This window comes from Camelus dromedarius, chromosome 23 (assembly GCF_036321535.1).
Source record: "Camelus dromedarius isolate mCamDro1 chromosome 23, mCamDro1.pat, whole genome shotgun sequence".
In the NCBI taxonomy this organism is placed as follows: Eukaryota; Metazoa; Chordata; class Mammalia; order Artiodactyla; family Camelidae; genus Camelus; species Camelus dromedarius.
The window spans coordinates 34,576,415-34,597,088 of NC_087458.1; the positions used below are offsets into that span (position 1 = coordinate 34,576,415).

Consider the following 20,674-nt stretch of genomic DNA (forward strand, 5'->3'; position numbering starts at 1 on the left):
CATCAAAATTAAAACCTTTTTGTTATAAAGGACATCATCAAGAAAGTGAAATGACAGGGGAATCGGGTATCTCATGTGATAGAGTGCGTGCTTAGCAAGAAAAATAAAATAAGTCAATACATCTAATTACCTCCCCTATAAAGAAACTGTTTTAATGTTTAAAAAACTAAAGTGAAAAGACAATCTGCAGAATAGGGGAAAAATTTTGCAAAGCGTGTATCTAATAAGAGACTAGTATTCAGGATATATAACAAATGCTTACAACTGAACAATACAAAGAAAATCGACCCAATTTTTAAATTTGCCAAGGATTTAAATAAATACACAAATGGCCAATAAGCATACGAAAAGATGCTCATCATCACTAGCCAAATCAAAATCAAAACGATATCTCATTTTACACCCACTAGGATGGTTATAATCAAAACATGGACAATAACAAGTGTTGTTCAGGAGGAAGAGATACCTTATATGTGGCCAGTGGAAAGGGACAATGGTGCAGCTTCTTTGCAGAAGTCTGGTGTTTCCTCAAATGGTTAGAGTTATATGGCTCAGCAATTCCACTCCTACATGTAGAGTCATCCCTCAGTATCCTCGGGGGGTTGGTTTCAGGAACCCCCCACCCTCGATTCCATAATCCAAGGATGTTCGAGTCTCTTTACAATCAGCCATCTGGATCCATGAAGTGGAAACTACAGATATGGCTGGCCAACTGTACAGCCAACCGAATGAAAACGTATTCTCACAAAATCTTGCACATCAATATTCATAGCAGTATCATTCAGAGTAGCCAAAGGTTACAAACAATATCCATCCATCAATGAATGGATAAACACAATTATCAAGAATATTCCCACAAACTTTTGGTCATTGAATCTTTGACAAAGAGGTGAGAACATACAATGGAGTAAAGACAGCCTCTTCAGCAAATGGTGTAGGGAAAACTGGACAGCTGCATGTAAATGAATGAAGTTAGACTACTCCCTCACAGCATACACAAAAATGAATTCAAAATGTCTTAAAGACTTAAACATTTAGTCAAGACACTATAAACTTCTTAGAAGAAAACATAGAAAAAACATCTGACATACATCTCAACAATGTTTTCCTAGAGCAATCTACTCAAGCAATAGAAATACAAGCAAAAATATACAAGTGGGATCTAATTAAACTTACAAGCTTTAGCACAGAAAAGGAAACAGAAAGCAAAACAAAAAGACAATCTATGGAAAGGGAGAAAATAGTTGCAATGAATGAAACTGACAAGGGCTTAATTCCCAGAATATGTAAACAGCTTTTACACTTCATAAGAAAGAAACACAAACAATTCAATTCAAAAATGGGCAGAAGTCCTAAAGAAACATTTCTCCAATGAAGACATACAAATGGCCAATAGGCACATGAAAAAATGCTCAATATCATTATCAGAGAAATGCAAATCAAAACTGCAATCAAGTATCACCTCTTACCAGTCAGAATAGCCACCATTCAGAAGTTCACAAACAATAAATCCTGGAGATGCTGTGGAGAATATGGAACCCTCATACACTGTGGAGGGAATGCAGTTTGGTGGAGCCAATGTGGAAAACAGTACAGAGGTTCCTCAAAAGACAAAAAATTGACCTCCCATATGACCCAGCAATCCCACTCCTGGGCATATATCCAGTAGGATCCGTAATTCAAAAAGACACCTACACCCCAATGTTCACAACAGCACTATTTACAATAGCAAGACATGGAAACAACCTAAATGTCCACTGACAGATGACTGGATAAAGAGGTTTTAGTATATTTGTACAATAGACTACTATTCACCCATAAAAAAAAAAAATAAAATAATGTCATTTGTAGCAACATCAATGGATCTGGAGAATGTCATTCTAAGTGAAGTAACCCAGAAAGAGAAAGAAAAATAACATATGAGATCACTCACATGTGGAATCAAAAAAAAAAAAAAAAGAAAGGAAAAACAAACAAAAAGATAAAAATATCTATAGTACAGAAACAGACACAGAGACATAGAAACCAAACTATGGTTACCAGAGGGAAGAGGATGTGGGAAGGAATAAATTGGGAGTTCAAGATTTGCAGATACTCAGTATGTATAGAATAAACAGCAAGTTTATACTGTATAGTACAGGAGAATATATTTAATATCTTACAGTAACTTATGTTGAAAAAGAATATGAAAATGAATACAGGTATGTTTCTATATAAATGAAGGGTTGTGCTGTACACAAGAAACTGATCCAACATTATAAACTGACTAGAATTCAATGAAAGTATTTTTAAATAGACAAAAAAAAAAAAAAAAAGAAAAAGGATATTATCAAACCAAAAGAATAATGTACTGATTGACGCTACAACATGGATGAACCTTCAAACTTTATGCTAAAAAAAGCCAGACACAAAAGGGCTAATTGTGCCCTTTTAGGTGAACTGTATCTAAGCGTTTATTGTACTATTCCTATAAATTTTCCGGAGGTTTGAATTCTATCAAAATCAAAATAAAATGTATTATTCATTAAAAACATAAAACGATTCCTCACAGGAGGGCTTTAATTATTAAATGCAGAAATGCATGTAAAGCTCCTGGAACAACAATTTGCATGTCCACAGACAGTCACTGCTGTCACTGCCACTCAGGGGGTGGTGCCAGCGCTGATGAGACCTGCCTCCACTTGCGGCCCTGCAGGCAGGAGTGAGGGCCTGGGCTCTGACAGGCAGGGTGAGCGTGAACCTGGGTCAGACACAGCCACGCCCCAGACTCTGCGATAACCAGCTTTCTTATACAAACTTCTCCATGTAACATAAACACACTACAGGGATGTGTCTTACAACACAGGGAATATAGCCAATGTTTTACAATAACTATAAATGGAGCATAACAATAAAAATTGTGCAACTATTGTACACCTGAAACTTATATCATATTGTAAATCAGCTCTACCTTTATAAAAAATTAAAAAATAATTTAAAAATTTTATCACTTTAGTATTCAATTCGGTTTTTAAGTAACTACTAAACAGCTTAGAATGTATAAAACATTAAATTGTGATAAGTTTGTTTACATAGTTATTTACTTTTAGCCTTCTGCTAAAAGAGAAATTAATCAATTTTTTAAACACAACTTAACAACCATAACAACAAAAAGACAAAATTGAGAGTGAAGAGAAAATGGAGATTCAATACTTAAATGAAACCAGGGGAAGGTAAAGTCATAAAAACGAATGCCATGACGTCAGGGTAAGTGTTAAAGGCCAATTAGAAATTCAGCTGTAAGATTCTTGGCAGCTAAAGCAAAAAGAAAAAGATGATGGGGCGGGTGGTAGAGCTCAGTGGTAGAGCGTGTACTTAGCGTGCATGGGGTCCTGGGTTCAAGCGCCAGGGCCTCTACTAACAAATAAATACACCAAATTACCTACCCCTCAAAAGAGCCCCAAAGAAAAGAAAAAGAAAAATTTCTTTCCTAAAAAATCCTGATATTAAATTTAGATTAAATACTTGAAAAAAAAAAAGAAAAATAGAAACAAATGAGTGACACAAGTGATAATGCCTATGAGATAAATCTGCGGTGGCTGCTGGCACGTCCCCATGTCCCACGTGGGAAAATCTGAAACATCATTCACACCACTCAGAGTCATCCTCAGCCCACACCACCCCTCCCCCTGTTAAATGCAGGAGCACAGGCAGGGCCCGGCCTTTGCTCTCTCTGTGTCAACACAGTGAGACAGGATGGAAGGGGGCAGAGCACAGCCATTCAATGAAGGCCACAGCAATTAACATCAATATGGTGAAGGATTCAACCCCCAATAGGCCTTGAGGCTCAGGATGAAGAGATTTAACTTCTAGCTGATCTTGAGCTTCATTATACATCCGTTGTAATAGTAACATGGTGAATAACATGCCCCAAGGCACCATGGCAGTCCCAAGGCTAGCCACAAAATGTCAAAGGTGGGAAATGGCCAACTCCCTGGGAATCCCAGCCCCTTGCCCTTAGGCTGCTCATTCTACTTATTAGCATATGAAACAACCAAGCCCATGAAAACCAGCAACACAGCGCCACCTCTCGGTCACTCCTCTCTCTCTCCCTCTTCGGAGAAGGCCCACACTCTGTCTGTGGATTGTGTACCTACTTTTAATCTGAGCATCAAACCCCCACACCTCGTGGCGTTTCTCTGGCCTTTCTATGTATCTCTCTGAATAAATCTACCTTTACTCAACACTGGCTTGCTCTTGAATCCTTTCCTGCATGAAGCCAAGGACCAACATCTGGCGGGGCACATCCCAGGGTTTCAACCAAAGCCTGGGACACAGCCTTTCTCATGCCCCACGTATTTTTTCTTGTATCAGCAGGACTGTGTTGTGAAGGGAGCTCTGAGGCCCCAGCTAAGGGACAGAAGCAGCCCCCAGGGCTCTAATTGGCGGGCAACCTCTCCCCCAGCAGGGGCCCTGGGGTCTGCCTGGTTCTCTGTGTTTCTTTGTTGTGCTGACTCCCCATCCAGAGAGCTTTCTCTAGGCCTGTCCCCACAAAACCCTTCTCTCCAAAATACAAGCACATCATGTCACAATCCTCTTGTTCAACCAGGAAGTGCTCAGCCCAAATTTTCCTTCCCCAATAAAGAACCTAACTGTCCTCCCTCCCATCCCACCACTTCTTTCTTTGTGACAACTCTGCACTCTCCACACACCATCGTGAACTGAGGTGCCTTGCTGGCTGGGACAAAGATGTTTCAGTCTCACACAGCCATCATCCTTTCACTTTCCCTTTTCTACCTTAAAAAGCCTTTCCTGAGTCTCCCACCCCTCTGATTCTGAACTTCACAAAGTGCTGAGGTTGCAGTCACTGTGTGCATACCTCCCAGGTTTTGGCTAGGTTTCCTTTGCAAGATCTTCATTAAGGAGCTGCATCAAGAAGTTTAAAGAGGCTATTCTTACATCTGAGCAGAGAAGCCTGCATAAAATTTAAATGGCTTTGAATAGACTGTTAACCAGGGACAGAGAGGTCGCAGGTCCTAGTCAAGAGTGTCATGAGGCAAAATGTTCTTCAAAGGCTCAGAGTGGCTTCTGAACAGGGAGTCAGCAGGGAGGAGGTGCCAGGCAGTGAGTGGGGTGAGTAACACAGGGTATGCTCCCCCAGCTGGGGAAGAATTCAATTTTTTTCTAGTTTTCCAAACAATTTCTTACTACCTTTTTCTCCTATTGTCACATACCATTTCCTACGAATTAAGAAAATCAATGTCAGTCATTTGGGCCACTTGGGAGAAGTTACACGATGCCATTTACAGGGCTGGGGCATGACAGCCAAACCAGTCTAGGTTGAAAGACCAGTGGGGGTATTTCCAAGCTGATTACGGGCATGCAGCAAACTCCCCAGCTTCAATGACCTCATCTCAAAGGTGGGGCCAATAAAACTACCAAGAAAAGTGCGTGATGATTATGGCCAACATCTGTTTACTAGGTAAGTGCCCATGACAGCTGCCGCTTAATGGGGAATGAGTATGACTAACGAGGCCCAGTCTACCTGGTCACACGTGCCCTGCCTTCCTGCCTTGGTGCAGCAGCAGAGCTTGTTTAGCTGAGTTGAACGCCCCCAGAGCAGCCCCGACGGGTAAGCTCCCAGCGCTGCACGGCGAGGCCTGTTCCTTTCCTTCTCAGAGATGATCACAGTTTGCAGTCATCTGTTTTTATGTTTATCCTTTTTGTAACTGCCTCCACCCCTGAGTTTTGCTCAAGCAGCACAGGGCCAGGTATGTCTTGCTCCCTGCTGGATATTCTGGGCTGGGAGACAGCCGAGCACACATCTGGCTCAGGTGCTGAAAGGAGAGGGCAGAAGGCCCAGGGGCCCATGCTGAACTGAGGCCCCTGCACCCAAAATTATGGTCTGACTTTGGGCAAATTACACAGTCTTCTTTACCCTGAGATTCCTCATCTGTCCATGAAAATAACTGCCCATGGCACACAGATTTACCAAGATAAAAGGAAATCACCAAATTCACAACCTATTCAAGGGGCTATCAGTGCATCCTCAACAGACAAATGCTGCCTTTATGGCTCTGACACACGTGAAGCAGGACGTCCACACACAGTGAACACTGCTAAGTGCCAGTGTGTTAAGTGCTTCATGTGTGCTATAATACTCTTTAAAACTTACAACAATCCCAGGTAGAAACCAATATTTTCATGCCCATTTCACAGATTCACCAACAGGTTAGGAGAGGTTACATTCTAGTCCAAGGCCCCATGGTGAGGAAATGGCAATTTAAACCTGAATCTGGGCCCAGGCCTGGGCTCCATCTCTCTCCCATCCACTTGACCACTTGCCTATGAAATCCACCTGTCCAATACACAAGTTTGCAGCCGGCCAGCTCTTGAATGCAATGTTTGCCACCGTTTCTCAATGTTCATTAATTACCATAAACTGTTCTCAGAAACCACTACGGAAAAGAAAGGTGGGCTTACGTCCCTGCCCACAAAGAAAAGGAATGTGCAGAACACCTTCCCTACACCACCAAATCCTTTTGTATGCTTCCTCCATGTTTATGTTTGCACACGGCTTATTAAATTAGAAGGTACCTGAAGTAATTCCATCTCGGTTGCTTTCCAAGTTTGCAGATTATCCATAATCTTTCTGTGACCGAAAATACTACAGTGTGAATGAAAATACTGCAACCATGTCAGTAAACAAAGAATGCTGAAACCAAGTCATCAGTGGCTGCCAACACACCCCAGCGAGGACAGGCCTGCAGCCCAGCCTCTACAGCCACTCACAACGGTGCCCTCTGAGCAGACTCAGAATAAGAAAGGACAGGATACTTGCCCTAGATAGCTAGGTGCTTGTCTAAAGAATGAATTCAGTGAGTCAAAATGTTTGCTTCCTCCCACACATGGAAAAGCACTAAATTCTTGAACTTGAGATACCTGGCTTTCTTTAGATAACAAGCAATCTTTTATTGTTCCAACAACCTTGTCTTTGTTGTAAAGCTCCTATATATCCTAGCTCCTCCTCAACCTCTTGGGAACAGTCCCTCCGAGCGATCTGAGAGGCTGTCATCCCGGCTCGAGTCCTCCCGCCAAATAAACATAACTCTTAACTTTTAGGCTGCACATGTATTTCAGTCAAAAGTTTTGGACACCAGGAAGGGACCCAGAGCAGACTTCTCTCCAGCTGAACTCTCAGAGTTACCGGAGCCTTGGTACCAGCATTGGCACTTTGTGCCCATCTGCCTCCTTGGGGAATCCAGGTGAATTTGGGTGAGTCTCTCCTAGTTCTCGGATCTCCCATATTGGTTGATGATCCTGAGTTTTATTTGGCAGTGTATCCAGGTACCTGGCCCTCCAGTTGAAAGATACTGGGGGAGAATAACCCACCCAGTGGAGACATACTGGGTGGGGCCTGGTTGAAAGATAACAGGAAACACCCATCTTGAGGAGACGTCTGAAGTGGGGCTGGTGGAAACATACCAGGAAAATACTCACCCAGTGAAAACGTCCTGAGTGGGTCCCAGTTGAAAGACACTGGGTTCAGGACTAAGTGGTTAGGTAAGAAGCTGGTCTAATGTTGTCCTCGATTTGGTTACCTCCATTGAATTTTTCGGAATAAAAGTAAAACTCTTATGAGGAACCTTTCAACTCCAAAAATGGGACCCTCCTCCTGGCTGGTAACAGCATTCTTGGGTGATGGAGAAACTTTCAGGAATGGTAGAGGCAAAGACTTCATGTCATAGTGTTGTCCCTGCGGGAAATCTTACCAGCAATTTTATTCTGAGAACCCGAACTTACAATGGGAAATAGAAATTTCAAAAAAAATTAAAAAAAAAATAAAAACACAGAACAGAAAAGAAAAAGAAATGACAGATTGCCAGCCTCCAACTAATACACTAGCCAGGTTTATATACGTACAAAACTTACAACATTAATTAGGAATTAGAAAAAAAAAACTCACCCTGAAAGTAACTAACCAGGCCTGATAAAATATTTTTTGGAATTCTGAACTTATAAGAACAAAATCCCATTTAGGGGGAACTTGGATTTCTCTTCCTGTGTCCTTGAAATGTAAATGTTTTATCTTTCTCTGGGTGTTTTATGTGTGTGTATGTATGTATATATGTGTTTCTTTTTTTTTAAACGACACCTTGGACTCTGTCATACAAAAGGTACAAGTATTGTGTACATATTGTGGCCACGCAAATAAATTGGGATTCTCAAAAATCCTTTGATTGTACCAATTTTCAGATATTTTGCCATCTTAACCGTTGTTGCATCAGCCTGGACCACAAAGGCTTTTAGCTTTTGGAAAGTAAACTTTTGAATTTTATTTAAGCAACACCCCCACTCTCATGTGGAAAAGCCTCTTCATCTTATTGGTTTAAAATCACTATATATATATATATATATAAATTGATGGCCATATGATGGATCCTTTAATTTGGGAAAACTTTTAAATTGGTGAAAGTTGAAAGAGCTCTCATTATAAACAGCCGTTTTATTGGTACCTATTAAAATCAAGTTTAAAGGTAGAAAAATATATCTAATGGTTAACCTAAGAAATTAGTTAAAAAAAATGGTTTGAAAACCTACATTTGTGTTTTTCTTTTCCTATCAATGGTTTTGAAGATGCTAATTAATACTTAGAATAATTAATGTTAATTATGCTGAATAACTGGATAAAGGATTGTAAAAATGTCAAAAAAAAAAAGATAAGGGGCTTATCCCAAATGGATAAATATTTTTATATGGTTATTTTGAATGAGATAAATAAAATGGACATTTTTGGATTTAGATACAAGGTTTTGATATTACACTATGTAAAGTAAAAAAAAAAAGGGCCAAAGAGATCACCTACTGCCCCCCAACATTAAAGTTCAAACAAGTCCGCTTTAGCACAGTTTAAAATATATGTATTTATAGAGCTAAAAAAAAATACATATTTATAGACTGAAATACTTGATCAATGATTGGGACAACAGACCTATTAATCAAATTGAAAATTGAGAAGGGCCTAAGCTCTTTGGCTGAAACTTGGGAATCCCAGAGACTTTTCTATGTAATTAGATACAGTGCACAAAAAAAAAAAAAAAAAAAAAAGCTTCTGACACTCCTTCTAGAAATAGGAATTACTGATTAAACCTAATAAATATAAAAATTAAAGGTACAAGATTTAATAAAATTGAGATAAAAGTTTGTAAAATTGGTATATTAAATGGGCTTTATATAAAACTTTTGCTTAATTATATTGTGGGATAGATATATTTCAATGGAAAAACGCTTCCCCTTCTTGGTATTATAAGGCTGGGCACATATCTGTCCCTTAGAAAATATTAATTGAACAAAGTGAAGGAAACCAATAGAGTTTTGTGAGCCTTCCAATATAACGTAAAATTAAAAACTAATATTCAGTGGCTAATAGACAATAAAATAAGAGGTTTACCCTGGGTTTAACTTATAACTCAAGGAAAAGAGACCTCACTAAATACCTTATCCAAGCTTTGGAAGACATGCTAAAGTAAATCTTAAAGTTTTAAAACATGGAATTCTTTGTTTACAGCTCTTCTCACTGATACAAAAAAGCCAATTAAGGAGATACAATTGGACCTGCGTGACAGAGCAGTTCTCTGGGGAACTGGAAGCTTCTGTCTTTGTCTTGCAGATCAGAAATATAAATACAGCAAACAGTGACCTAGGACTGAGCCTAATTAGCTCAACGAGATAATACTTAAGGCGAAGAAATTTTTGGCATTTTAGAACTCATAACTCTGACACGTCCTTCAGCATTTGTCAAGAAATCTTAAATGTCGGTTTCATAAATAGTAAGCCTTAGTGATTTGAGCAAGCAAATTCAGCTTACTCCAACTATTATTATACCTATCTTATAAGTAAGTTTTAAAGTGAACCTATGAGATCTCTAGCTTTTGTCTGTTTATAAGCCTGCGTACACATTATAGATATGAGATATTTCTACAGCTGAAAAAAAAATCAAAGTCAAAGATCTCTGCTTAATTGACGTAAAAAAAATAAGAGCTTACAAATTAAGTATTTTTAAAATAAAAACTGACCAAATTGACTTTCAGCGTCACGTGAACTGGAAAATATTCAATATTAAGATAACACTTGGTATTGTTTAGTTTAAGTATGTTCTAATTAATATAGACATCTTTAAAGTCATCAATATTAAGTACAATACCTTTACTGTACCTAGTTTTAATGAAAGTCAAATAAGATCCTGTTATATCTGTTGCAGAATTGTCAAGAAAAAAAATAGTAATGTGGTGTAGTAAAATTTGAAGTAAATTAAATGCAAATGAGATGAGAGCTTTGGGTAAATTTTTAAAATATATTTTTAAAATGTATGGTTAAGATACTCTCTAAATATTTGTTATCTTTAAATTCTAGAGTTGTGCTAAATTAAGTTAAATGATAGGATTTTATTAAATAGCTATGCCATTTTCAGATAAAATAAGATTGAAATATGAATTACTTAACATTTAACTTCTTCTTACAGAGAAACTAAAGGTGTTTAGAAATATTAATAAATGGTTGGTGCCACACTGAAATAGTCTCTATTATTAAGGCAATGATCTAAGTATCCTAGGAAAGTAAGATAAACGTGTAAAGGAAGATATAAGAATGGAATTATATTTAGTTAATAAAAAATAGTGACTTTCTCCTGAAGCTGGCTACTTATGAATGGAAGAGAAAATAAGGGACACACTAATATAAGTATAGAAAGCTGTGGAAGGCTTGTGGAAGAGGAACCCTGAGGAAAGAGTTTTGTACGTGGTCGGAATTGGCTAAGTTTAGAATCAACTTGGGCAAAGTAAATTAATCTTAGAGGCAAGCTGGTACAAGAATAGATTTGGTTTTCTCACTGTTAAGAGGACAAAATTTTCTTAAAATGTTAATCCACTTTCAGTAACAAATTGTAAAGCTTTTATACCACTTACCTGAACTGTTCTGCCTTTACTTTGATGTATTTTCTTGTTAATGAATAAGTACTTGTTTACAGTGACCTATACGTTTATCTGACCACGTGTTCTCAAATCTTTTAACAAGCTACCCAAATATCAATTTCTAATTAAAGTTCTTTTAATCTCCAGTTAAGTTTGGGATGCTACAGAGGGCCCCTGAAACATCCCAAAGAGAGATTTTAAACTAGTAAGTTTCATTTTGCATGTTAAATAACATGGTATTGTCAAATGAATAATAAATCTTCCTAGGTTATACTGTATGAGAAAGTATTATTAATATAGATATTCTAGAAATTATATGGACTCCCTAAATTTCTGGTATATCTGAAATGTTACCAGTCATAATTCTGGTTGTAGTGACCAGGTTTCTTTATTGATTATAGTGTAGTGGTTTTTAACCATGCTTTTAAATCTATTGTCATTTATAGACAGTTAATTGTTTTCTTCTAATGAGTTTGAAAAATGCTTTCTCTTCAAGGAGATTTACTGATTTCTAATAAATTTCAAACTATAGCACTGAAGTAAATTGGGTAAGAAATTTTAAAGGTTTAATGAAAACTCTGATTAAATGAATTAGTTACATGGGACTCAGTAAACTGGTGAATATGGTTATACTTTTTGATTTTGATTGAAATACTACTGGCTTTTAACCTGTTTCCCAGACATAAGGAAACTATTCTGCTTAAGCTAGTTATGATTCACAGAAATTTGATAAATTATACCTATGTAATCCGACTTGGAACAGTTATCTTTTCTATCTGATCCCTCAAGAGACTAAAAACTATTAGGTCCCCAGTGGCTCTATCAGACAAATTAGGAAGATTATCTCCTAACAGATATAGGAATCTCAAGGTATTTTAAGGATTTTAAAGAGAAAAGAATTTACCTATATCTGTAAGGCAGAAACCCATGACAAGCCCTTGACGTGGCTTTCCTGGCCTTTGGAAACCTTATTAACATTCTACCCTGAGACTCCTTATTAAAACTTCCAACACAGCCAATTTAAAAAAGCCTATATGATCAAATAGTCAGACTTAACTTGTAAACAAATTAATCTTGATTTGGCTATATTTGAGAAAAATGAGGGTAACTTTAGAGAGAAAAAGGAGTATATTTTAGTGGATATTTAATTCTAGTTTTGTTAATTGAGGTCTATGTTTAATAAGACATTTCCCAGATCATTCCTTGCTGTTATGTCACATTGCTGTAAAGTTTAATTGAATTATGAAAAGGATACTCTAGGTTTGTTTCTGAAGCTCAGTAATCTATCCTTGGGTAAAGTTCCAATGCCCCAAGACCTGCAGCCAGGGGATTATACATACTGGAACAGGCATGACTTAAAGAACTGTCTCCAAGCTGAATGGAAGGACCCTCTATCAGGTACTCTTAACTAGTCCATACACACAAAAGCTGAAGGAAACAGACTTTCCAATTAATTTCCTATCAGAATCAGACCCTACAGTGCCCTGACCTATAGAGCACTGCTCATCTTAAAACAATGCCCAAATGGAGAAAAAGCTACCCAGGACAGGACGAGAAGAAGACGACATCTGAGGTAAGACAGCTGACCCAAGACACCGGACCAGGCCTGTATACCAATTACTTTGATAATTTCCCCTACCTTTGATTATGAACTACTCCAATTGTTAAGTTTACGGTAAATTACCTATGTCTAGTACTTCTGTGTTACCTTGGTGGGTTTCCCTACTCCAAGGCACAAACTAGATAGCCCTCAGAAACGTTATTCTAAAAAGGAAATTATAGTTCTGTTTAGGCCACTGTTGATCTTACAAGGTGGGAGACCTCACCTGGCCAATTAATACCTGCTCTGACCCTGACCATAAATATGAAATTTCTCATAAGATCACTCAAACTCAATCGGAAACACAAGCAATATTTTAACCAAAAAATATAACTTCTTGAATATTAAATTCTTACTCATGACTTTATTAACGTTACTAGCTGAATTACTTATATCCTGTCTATATAATAAACTTGTCTGTTACATTTCCCAATGTGTAACTAGGCCTAAAAGATTGATGGTGGCAAACATCTTGAAGAAATAGATAAAATTTATAACCCTGCATAAAATAATTGTAATAGTGTGATTCTAGGTATGGGAATGCACAACGAAGGCTAAACATTTCCTGGATCATAATAGACTAGTAAGACAGGTGATCCAGAGAACTTTTAGTATCAACAGGTCCTGATAGAAAAACTAACACCTTGAATGACAGCTCAGAAGATTCTTCACCTGAACTAGGAATGAGCCATCCTAGCACCGTGGGACAAAATAGGTCATGAAATGTCTGTCAAAATATTGGTTGAATTTAGGACCAAGGGGTAGTACTGTGAATGAAAGTACTACAATGTGAATGAAAATACTGCAACCATGTCAATAAACAAAGAATGCTGAACCCAAGTCATCAGTGGCTGCTGCAACTCCCCAGCGAGGACATTCCTGCAGCCCAACCTCTCAGCCAATCACAGTGGTGCCCTCTGAGCTGACTCAGAATAAGAAACGACAGGATACTGGCCCTAGATAGCTAGGTGCTTGTAAAATGAATGAATTCGATTACCAAAATGTTTGCTTCTTCCCATACATAGAAAAGCACTAAATACTTGAACTTGAGATACCTGGCTTTCTTTAGATAACAAGCACTGTTTTACTGTTCCAACTACCTGGTCTTTGTTGTAAAGCTCCTGTATATCCTAGCTCCTCCACTACCTCTTGGGAGCAGTCCCTCAGAGTGATCTGAGAGGCTGTCATCCCGGCTCGAGTCCTCCCGCCAAATAAAACATAACTCTTAACTTTTAGGCTGAACGTTTCTTTCAATCAAATCCCAGAATAGACAAAACTCACCAATTCTGTAATGGAACACACTGGATCAGGAACCAAAAGCGTGTTCTAGTCTCAAAAATCTACGGGTTCCTCTTTCTTCCTGTCATTATACAATCCCACCAGAACTCATTACTTTGCTGTCTGCTCATCTGGCAACCAAACTCAGAGAAGAGTCAACTCAGCAGACTGCCCTACTGGGGAGAAGAGCCGGCAAAAGCACTGCGGGCTGCTTGCCCTCCCGCACGCTCTGCTGACCCCTAGAGTCCTCCGTGGAGACCAGGCGAAGAGAGCTGTTCCCAAAAGTTGCAAAGTCCCACACGTTAAATAAATCATTTTAATTTATATGATATGTTACGTATATACCCATCTCTGAAAACAGCTTTGCTAGAAGCCCAAATTTTCAATATTAATCTGCAAAGGCAAATCTGGTCCCCAAGTGAAAACAAGTCTTAAGACAAAGCTAAGGCCTCCAAAGTCCTCTCCACGACCATCAATCAAACTGACTGCAGGTCTGCAGCTGCAGGAAGCTATATGTCTGCTTTTAAAGCAACCCCTTCCTGCCCTCGGGTGCTACAATGTCCATCTATGCTCTCCCATCTCAGAGTAAGAGCAGCCGCTGCAGAACCTTGCAGGGCAGCACTGACAGGACTGGACACAGAGGATCAGAGCTAAACTAAGCCTTCTGATGACACGAGCTTGTCACTCTGTCACTTTACAGATGAAGATACATACAGAGAGAGGTGGGGTGATATTGCTCAAAGTCACACAGCTAATAAGTGGCAAAGTCTATAACTCTGCTCCTCCCTCTGGTGTGACGCCCCAGCTGGGACACCCACAGGGTTCTCTCGTGCCTGCCCGTCTAGTCCTTTCCTGTCACTCATAACCCAACAGAGTTTCGGACCCTAGCCCTCCTTTATCATCATCTTTTCCCTCCAGTATCTCAGGAACAAGGCTGTTTGGGCCACTGTATGAATTCCAGCTTCCCAAACCCTCCGTGCTCAGGCTGGTCTTGCCTGTGCATCCGGCCCCCTGCTCAGAGGCTCTTCCTCCCCTGCAGGAGGATGTTTCCACTCTCCGCAGGGACACCCCCTCAGGGGAGACCTCTTCTCGCCCTCAGCATGGCAGATGTCCCAGGCCACATCCCTAGCTGCCCCATTAGGACTGCGGGTGCCCAGGTCTGCTAATCAGACCAGCAGTCTCAAGCCAGGGATTATGCCCTGGTCACCCTGCAAACCTACTGCCCACCTCACAGCCCCCAGCCAGCAGCTCACCTGGAAGTCACAGCAAGTGTCCCACCCAATCCAGAAGTCTCTTCATTTGCTAGCACCGCTGATGACTGGTTTCCAACCTTTGGTCAGTTTTGCACAAAACAGCAGCTTCCACTGTGAAGCGGTTGGTTTTAGCTTCTGCTCCCCATCCTTACTGGAAACATCAAGGGAAAACAAAAGGCCTTTTCTCAACTGTTTTCTGATGACACCCTCCTACCCACAATACTCACATTCTCAAGAGCTTTGGGTTCACGTGATTTTGTTTTCCTTACGCTAAGTGGCTCAAAACACTGTGGGATTCTTTCTCTTTTGAGGGTATTTGCACTCAGTTTATCGGCTTTAATCTGTTTTTGTCTCTCTCTTCATTATCCCTAGCAGTTGCCTCTTCTTACTCCCTTCAGCAGCCTCCCTCCCAACATCTAGTCTAGGAAATCAGCTGTGATGAGGGGCCCGGGGGCAGTCACAGAAGATGCAACTAAGGCACAGAGAGGCGACATAGTTTGCCCAAGGTGATCAGCTTCAACCCCCAACAGTGTGTTTCACGTCCCTATGTTTAACTCTTATGCTAAGCAAGTTAACTTTTTGTAGATTATGGTTATAAACAGATGAGGTATCAAAATATATACAAGGACACACATCAACTCTAAGATGTTCATTAACTCCACTATTTTGTTTCTATTTATTTTATTTCTATTAAAAAAATAAGAATCTCTGCAGTCAATATAGCAAAATGTTACAGGGCTTTAAATCCAGAATATAGATGTGTAAAGTGTGTCATTGCTCACACTTATTTGTATGTTCACAAGACAAAATGATTTGAAAGTCTCTCTCCCCCCCTCTCCCCTCACCCTACTCATTACTGGCTCTCACCGGAGATCCCAGACCACACATCTAACAGCCTTTCACTTTACCTACAGCTGAACTCATCAGATTTCCCCCAGAAATCCCTCTGCAGCTTTCCCTCCTCAGAGCACAGCGGGACCATCATTTACCTCATTAATGCACACAGAAACCTGGGCCTTACTCCATCCTACATTCACAGACATCATTCATCCTTTCCTGTTAACAATCTAAACATGCCTTCAATCTGTTCGCTTTTACTCACTGACCGTCGCACCACTCAAGAGGAAGCCACCAACACTGACCACCTGGACTCACGAGTCTCCCAAGTGGCCCCACAGCTGCTCCCCCCTACTTGAGACAAATGGGATTGTGTCACTCCCGCGGTTTTAGGCCTCTTTTCAAACCCACTCTTCTTAGAAGAATCTCCCAGTTCTTCACCTGGTGAAGATCTTTGTCATCAAACTGTCAGCTCAGGGCGGGCAGGACACGCCCTCTCCGGTCGGCCCCTTCCCTCTGGCAGAGCTTCAGCATGGGAGGACCTGCTGAGTTACACCAGCCTGTATTGTAAACCTGGTCTTCTGTTCTTAGCAAACTGCTTCACTTGTCCATATAAATCCAAGGTAGATTAGAAAGATTTTAGATGTTGAGCTAGAATATTGATTTGGGGGTTTTGCACTAGCAACCTGCAAGTACATGTTCTAATGATTCTGTCTTCTAAAAACCACACCCAGATTTAAGTAGTACTTGTGGAATGTCTTCAGAGTAAAAGGGACTGTACTTTTATAGACTTTATTTTTTATAACATGAACAACCCGGACAGGGTCACAAATGGAACTGCCTCACAAGTGACAGAAGACAGGTGAGAGGCATATAGCAACAGGTCACAAAGATGGTAATAGCAAAGTTGATTCTCCAACCCCCGAAAAAATTCCTCAAGGAACTGAAAACTCTGAATTTTGAAAGTAAAATACTATCATATAAAGAAATAAGATAAATAGTCCTCTTCATCAGGGTTTCAAGATCTGACTCCAGAATTTTTAGCAGGGTATACTGAATCCTAGCACAGAAAAATCAGATCGAATAGTGGTAAGTAAGTTTCAGAAAAACTGCAGTAATTCCTCCACTTGTAAGTGGACATACACTCACCTGTTGAAGGTGAATGTAAACCACATTCTGGAGAAATTCGGAAGCTCCCAGGCTCCGCTTCTGGATGACAAGGACACGGACAGCTTCGAAGCATGCTTCTAACTCAGTCACCTGCATCCTTACACTGCAGGGGGAAACGGAGGCTCTCAGTCATGAGCAGAGATGTTTTTGTCGTGTCTCACAGCCCGTGCCTCGGGGACTCAGTGCCCTGCAGCAGCCCAGCCCCAGGCGAGGACATGCAGCGTGGTCCCCCAAAGCAGGAGGTGCACTGTGCTTGAGAAAGCCTATCCCCGATGGGGGCAAGAGGGGCTGGTGGGTTTGTGTGAACCTATAAATGCTCACAGAAATACACCTGCCTACATTCAAGTGATACAATTAAGAGTAGCAGGCTATTTAACAAAATTTCAATTGTCAGTGGAAATTTTACCATTCCTTTCCGCTTGTCCCCTGCACTCTGAAACAGGCTTAGGCTCTCTCACACCTGCAGCTCTGATGCAATAGTTGTAAAGTCATTTTTCTTTGCTGCAAGTGTCCTCGCTCCCCGTGTCGCTGTGAATGTCCCCCCTAACACACTCAGATGTCTTCCTGGATCTCTCTCTGAGTTCCTTGCTCCTGTTCCTCAGATCCTAAGATAAAGGACAAGTGAAGACACATGACCAGAAAACGCACCGTGGACTTTAACAAAGTCCTCTGTGACCCCCTAACTAGCACTGCCCACCCCTTAATTTTGATTCTCAAGGTTCTGCCTAGGGTGATGCCCAGACAGCAGAGAGTCCTGGGTAATTAAAGGCTGTGTGGCTTGGGCGCGGGGACAGGTGCAGGAGCTGGTTCCGGAGCCGGGCACCTCCCCACCCCTGCTTCTCTCTCTCCGGAGGCCACGCTGCCAAGCCTCCAGGCTCCCTAATCTTCTGTCCTTCTCTTCTACTCTACTCCAAGCCCTTTTCCTCTTCCTTTATTCCCTAATTTTCCCAAGCTGGAGTGATTTTTCAATCACAGAATCTGAAAAAATTTCCTGCACCTGAAAAAGAGGTCTCCTGAGGTCAATGTCCATATGCTGGTTCCTGAAGAGAGCCCCTGGTTAGGGGGACCCTCACCAACACTCATGGGGCATCAGGCATGTTGCAGTGTCGACCACCCCCAACAAGAGTTTGCTGTGACCCCAAGGCACGCACAGCATCCCTGATCACAAAAATGTATTTGGACCACTTATCAGTTATTAAGAAGCAAAAATAAAAAAAAAATTGCCCATGTTTCTTACTAAAATTATTTATGAGGTGGGAAAAGAAATTGTAATAGAAAAGAACAAATTTGACTCCATATTAGATGTGTTCCTTTGGCTTTAAACCTCTGCCCTGTTTTCTAGGCTCAGACTTGCTAGCTCTGGACCTTTTGTAAAAGAAAGTTGCCTTTAGGCTGAAATATCCAGGAGAGACTATTCTCCGGGCTGTGATCTTTAAGAATGTTAGCTCTTCTGCACTTATATATAGATGGCAAGTTTTAAAACAGAGAATAAACTTTGTTTATTTTTGGAGGTTTTACAGGGGCACATGATTTGACCCACATGGACAGCTGTAAGAACAAAGGACTCCAAGGACAAACAATTCATACAGAAAGAAGTTTGCAACAATCAACCACACCCCTGCCCCTTTTTAGTATAAAAGGAGACTTAATTCTGACTTGGGGAAGAGGGTTCTCCAGGATATCTGTATGCCATCTTCTAAGTCTGCCAGCTTTTCAAATAAAGTCACTATTCTTTGCTCCAACACCTCATCTCCTGATTTATTGGCCTGTCATGCAGCAAGCAGAATGAGTTTGGACTTGGTAACAAAATGACTGCATTGGTGGTAGTATGTCTCCATTGTTTCCTCATTTCCAATATGTCACAACCTATCAATTTTATATGCTGTTTAACAAAACAACCTATAAATCTATGTTAGGGAATTGATTCTACGGAAACAAAGTTATTTCTACTCCTTCAAACCTTTTATTCTTTTATATTTTATTTTGTTTTGCTTATTGAAAAGAAAATAAAAGTGAAATCATTTTATTTCATGTATTTTTGTTACAACTACATATTTTAAATTCTACAGAAAGATTTAAATTGCATTATAAAATTGTTCATATATTAATATAAAGGTATATACACAATCAATGCAGATTAGGAAAGGAATGGATATTTACTAAAAATCCACTGCACATCCAGTCTTTTACAAGCATATCCTGGAATATAAGCTCTAGAATCCAGGGGTCCCCCACCCACTTTCTCCCTGCCGAGTGCCTTAGTAATCAACAACCAAGGCACCATCATAGAGCCACGCGATCTGTATTTTAGGTATAAATGAGGAAATTAGCTCATTCAATTCTAAAACAAAAACCTTAAAATAAATACTGAACTTATTTACAAACAAAGAAAATTGGACACAAATAAGTACAGTTTCTTCCCCAAGGTCACTAAGCTAATAACTGGTAAAGGCAAGATTTGATCTCATCTGCCTGATTCTAAACACTAAGGTGGAAAACACATTTGATTGTGGAGGGTCCAGCAGCAAAGTCTATCACCCTATCTTTATTCAGATCTAGCCTTAGACAGCCTGAGACAGCACCCCATTCCTATGGAACTCGAGGGCTAATGATAACACAGAGGATTTTATATCCAGTAATTTCTTAGGTCTCATTTATATAAAGTGTCAGCAGGTCAGCGAAAAACTCTAGGAAATATTAGTGGTTCCAGAGCTTTTGCTGATTAGTAACTTTATTTATCAGAACAGAGTGACCTTCCCATGAGAGGCCACATGGACATAAACTAAAGGCAGGTGAGCAATGAAAACTAGCAAGACCCTGGAACTCAAGCAAGAAGGATCACTGCCATCCCCCACCAAGTTGCCTCTTCACCTGCGTTGACACGATGGTAGATGATCCAGGTTCTTGTCCAAGTTACAACATCATGGATTCTCACCCATAAACAGTTACTACTCTATGCTGTCTTAAGTCCTTCCCAACTCAAATATGATGACACCAATATCTCAGCAGAATGTCTATGTCTCCACTTCCTCTCTTCTGTTAGTAGAATAATTCTATGGCCACAAAGCAGAAATCCAACTAAAACACCATGCATGAAGCCAGGTGAAAGTCTGCGTAAGACACTTTGCTCTCACGGTCAGTGAATGAAAACTCAGAATAAGTGGTTCTCCTTCCTCAGTAAGTGGGAGGTAGCCTGATTGTGTGTGTGTGTGTGTGTGTGCGCGTGCGTGTGTGTGTGTAAATCAAATACAATGAATTCTGGGATGTGTACAGATTTTTTTATGTTACTGTCATTTCATGAGGCTGAGACAACCTTTAAAGTAATTTGAATCTAGTGTTCTGAGACATTCTCAGGCTCTTTTGGTGGAGGAGGGGAAAGGGGAAATGAAAGGAGGAAAGAAGTAAATGAAGCAAAGGAGTAAGAATACTGCTAGTGAAAAGCAAGACATTAATTTTGTTCCTACTTGCATCACACACAAATTAGGGACTGGCTTTCCCCCAATGTCTTGTCGAACACTGAGTTGCAGAATAGGCAACAGCCCATTTCTCACTGAACTTGTGACAGTACGTGGCATCTTATAGACACA

At 40.2% G+C, this 20,674-nt stretch overlaps 1 long non-coding RNA gene across 3 annotated transcripts in view; it reads right to left on the reverse strand.

The window, feature by feature from the left end:
* LOC135319032 (uncharacterized) overlaps positions 1 to 15,606 on the reverse strand; it is a 35,064-nt gene extending 19,458 nt beyond the window's left edge. For 2 of the 3 annotated variants that reach the window (XR_010377603.1, XR_010377604.1), the window contains exon 1: positions 15,081 to 15,606. This is a non-coding gene — a long non-coding RNA (uncharacterized LOC135319032). The remainder of the gene's footprint in view (positions 1 to 15,080) is intronic. The other variant, XR_010377602.1, reaches the window with a different exon arrangement.
* Between the last annotated feature and the right edge of the window lie 5,068 nt (positions 15,607 to 20,674).